Below are 3,731 nucleotides of genomic sequence, written 5' to 3' on the forward strand. Positions count from 1 at the left end.
AAAAATTGTTACCAAAAGCTGAGTAGGAAGACATAACAGTGATGTATGCTAGAGCTCTCTTGATAGGGTACCATATATAAGGATATAAGGTTTGAATGGTCTGGCTTCAACCTGCAGTTCTATAAAGAGAAAATTGTAAGTTTTATGGGATTCAAAATTGGATATTACTGAGACTAAGTTCATAATAGTTTAACCTTTTTGCTTTGTTCTTTATTTTCAATAACTTCCACAAGAAAAAAAGTGAATAATATTCAGAAGTCCGAAGTGAAAGTGTAATCAGAAAGAGGTTTTTCAGCAAAATATTTAAGTAGATAGTCAATTAGCCATAGGTACATAATCATAGTAACAAATTTTGAAGGCACAGCTAATTAATTTAGTTTAGGACATAAGCATATACCAGACAAGAAGTGTTAATTCCCTATGAGACCGAATTTATAGTATCATGAGCGCAAACAGGAGGAGGAGTTTTGAATCATAATATAAAAAAAAAGTGAAACTCGTTTTACACTTTTGTGCAAGATTGCGCGAGAAAAAAACAAATACAAATATGTAACAGTAAGTTAATTCTCCATTAGTTCAAAACATGTATAATCAGTAGAAAATAACTAATCATGAATAACAATTTTTCTATTGAGGTGACAACTAACAAATTCAAAACCTATTCAATTCTTAAAAATAGAAAATTAACTTTTATTTATTCAAAAAATGATTAACAATAAAATAAAAGCAACACTCCTAAACATATGACATCACTCCTAAACATATGACATCACGATTTACTTTTATAGGATCTTAAAATTATTTTCATGTAAAGATAGGAGTAATTTGCTCTTCAGTCTTATAATAAATAAACAAGACTAGCAATATAATCCTTTTATACTATTTTAAAAAGAACATCTTCATATTGAAATGTTTAGTTTTTTTTATAAAATATAAAATTATGTGAAATAATTATTATAGTTTGATTGTCAATTTAATATTTTCTTATGTGATAAGGCTTGATTGAAAATAACAAACTCTCTTTCAGTCTTACAATAAACAAAACTTACAAAGTAATCCTTTTATAATTCTTTCAAGAAAAACATCTTTATGTTAAAATTTTTAGTCTACTCTATGAAATATAAGATTATGTGAAATAGTTATTACAATTTGATTATTAACTTAATAACTTCCTAAGTCATAAAGACTTGAATGACAAAAATAAACTGTTTCAATTTTACAATAAATAAGATTTATAACATAATCATGTTATACTTCTCTCTAGAAAAACATATTCATGTTAAAATATTTATTCTATTGCATAAAATATAAGATTATGTGAAATAGTTATTATATTTTGTTAAAATCTGCCTAAGTCATAAGACTTGATTGACAACAATAAACTACGTTTCAGTCTTACAATAAACAAGACTTACATCATAATCCTTCTATACTTCTCTCAAGAAGAACATTTTTATATTAAAATGTTTAGTATACTCCATAAATTATAAGATTATGACATTTTGATGTTAACTTAATATCTTCGTAAGTCATAAGGGTTGATTGACAACAATAAACTCTGTTTCAGTCTTGCAATAAACTCTGTTTTAGTCTTACAATAAACAAGACTTACAACATAATCCTTTTATACTTCTCTCAAGAATAACATCTTCATGTTAAAATGTTTAGCCTACTCCATAAAATATAAGATTATGTGATATAATTATTACAGTTTGATTGTTAACTTAATATTTCATAAGTCATAAGGATTAATCAACCCTAATAAACTCTGTTTCAGTCTTATAATAAGAAAGACTTGATTAACAATAATAAACTCTGTTTCAATAGTAGACTAAACTATTTTCTTGTTTCTTTTTAAAAAATTCTATATCTAAGACTAAGCAATATTCTAAGTGTTTTTCATGTTCTCAATGCACCTTATCCAAACATATGGTAGAAAACCAACAATTTAAAATCCTTACTTTCCTTAGCATATTTTCTTTGATAAACGAAAACTCATCTTTATTTTGTTTAATCTCCGTTATGAGAAACTGAGTAACCTAAAAGACTTTCATCATTTTCATCATAAATCCATCAATTAAGACTACATTGTTTTTGACCACTAAAAGATCATCAATATAAAAAAAAACAATGATAGTGTCAACGCTAGAATGTATAATGTAAAGAATGAATTCAAATATGCTTTTCACAAAGATTATATTTAACCAATGATTGTCTATTTGTTGGGAATCCAAGTGAGTCTAAGTCCCACATTAGATAAAAATGAGAAAGTAGAGCAGTATATAAAGGTGAAAAAATTCATTACCTTAATGTTTGGAGTAAAGAGTGGTGTCAATATCTTATATAGTTGGCTCCAATGTTATTTCTGTTTGTGTAACCAATAGGGAATCTCCTCTCACCTATCATAATAAATAATGTTGTATCAAGACATGTCTTCTTCTTTCTTTCGAAATCCTTAAGGTTGCTCATAGATTTCTTTATGAAAAACCATTAAAAAAATTATATAATAATAATATGTTATGCAATCATGATAGTGTGTAATATATTGTTCGTGTTATGATAATAATTGCTAGATGCTATATTATCAGAATTTATAATCTGACTGTGAGACACAGCAAATTATGTTAATTTATATATTATTTAAGTAATACCATTCTTTCCTTTCAACTTTTGTTTAGGAACTTTGAAAAGTTTTGGAGTAAAAATATCAGTATGTAGAATTTTTAACACTATATTATAGCGGTGAAATATTTATTAATTTTATAAATAATTAATTATCGAGTAATTTAGTTGACTGATTGAAATTCTGTAATTTGTGCCTCTTTTATGCACAAAAATTTATGCCCCGTATTGGTTATTAAGCCAACATAATAACGATATAAATAATATAATTTAAATGGTAGGTATTTCAATAAATTTATTTTAGGGTAATGATATGTTAACCTTCTTTAAAAAAATACAACCACAACTTAATATATTAATATTTTCTTTATATTTTTTCATATTTTAATATATATATATATATATATATATATATATATATATATATATATATATAGAAACTTGAGAAAGTTAAATATTTCCTTAAAAGAGATGTTAGTTAGTCAAAAACAGAAATTTCAATTTTCAAAGATACATATAAGCTAAGAAGTAAAACTTCTGGTTAAACATAATCATATAACTAGAAGTTAAAACAGTCCTCTTAGAATATTGAACATTATAAGTTATACTAAAAAACTATTTATTTATCACCCCAATATTTACTTATTCTGTTTATATGATAAGTTAATTTATGCATAATCTAAAAACAATTATAAATTTTTTAGTCCTTGATGTTTGTAAATGACATTATTAATGAAAAAAATGATAACGTAAACAATTTCAGTTTACAAGAAAAATTTGTGATCAAATTTGAAACCAAAGACTTTGAAGATTTTAAGTATTTCCTTTAAAGAAATGTTATTTATTAAAAAACAGGAAATCTTCATTTTTCAAATAAACGTAAGAGTTCTTGTTAAACAGAATCATATAATTGAAAGTTAAAAGAGTAATCTTAAAATATTCAACATTACAAATTAATAGAAAAATTGTTTATTTATCACACATAAAATTCAATATTAGTTATCGTGATTACAAGTCAACTTATACATAACCTAAGTGAAAAACAATTCAAAAAATTATAAATTATTTAATCCTTGATAATTGGTGATCTAATTTGAAGGGAAAAACCT

Source organism: Vigna angularis, chromosome 4 (assembly GCF_016808095.1).
Source record: "Vigna angularis cultivar LongXiaoDou No.4 chromosome 4, ASM1680809v1, whole genome shotgun sequence".
Taxonomy (NCBI): domain Eukaryota; kingdom Viridiplantae; phylum Streptophyta; class Magnoliopsida; order Fabales; family Fabaceae; genus Vigna; species Vigna angularis.